Here is a 708-nt window from a genome sequence, read left to right on the forward strand (position 1 = left end):
GAAGACAATTAATTTTCAAACCTGGGTGACTAATGGTTGGGTTTTGGGAAATATATTTATGCTGTTTTTAGACACACTGGTTGGAGATGACACCAGAAATACGGTATTTACGCTCATTTTAGACACGCTGGTTGGAGATGACAAGGGAAATATGGTATTATGCTGGTTTTAGACAGGCGGCTTGGAGATGACATGGGAAATACGGTATTTATGCTGGGTTTAGACACGCGACTTGGAGATGACAAGGGAAATACGGTATTTATGCTGGTTGGAGATGACAAGGGAAATACGGTATTTACGCTGGTTGGAGATGACACGGGAAATACGATATTTATGCTGGTTTTAGACACGCGGCTTGGAGATGACACGGGAAATACGATATTTATGCTGGTTTTAGACACGCGGGTTGGAGACGACATGGGAAATACGATATTTATGCTGGTTTTAGACACGTGGCTTGGAGATAACACGGGAAATACGATATTTATGCTGGTTTTAGACACGCTGGTTGAAGATGAATTGGGAAATACGGTATTTATGCTGATTTTAGACACGCAGGTTGGAAATGACATGGGAAAATATTTATGCTGGGTTTAGACACGCTGGTTGGAGATGACAAGGGAAATACGATATTTATGCTGGTTTTAGACACGCGGGTTGAAGACGACACGGGAAATACGGTATTTATGCTGGTTTTAGACACGCGGG

This window comes from Piliocolobus tephrosceles, chromosome 2, assembly GCF_002776525.5.
Source record: "Piliocolobus tephrosceles isolate RC106 chromosome 2, ASM277652v3, whole genome shotgun sequence".
In the NCBI taxonomy this organism is placed as follows: domain Eukaryota; kingdom Metazoa; phylum Chordata; class Mammalia; order Primates; family Cercopithecidae; genus Piliocolobus; species Piliocolobus tephrosceles.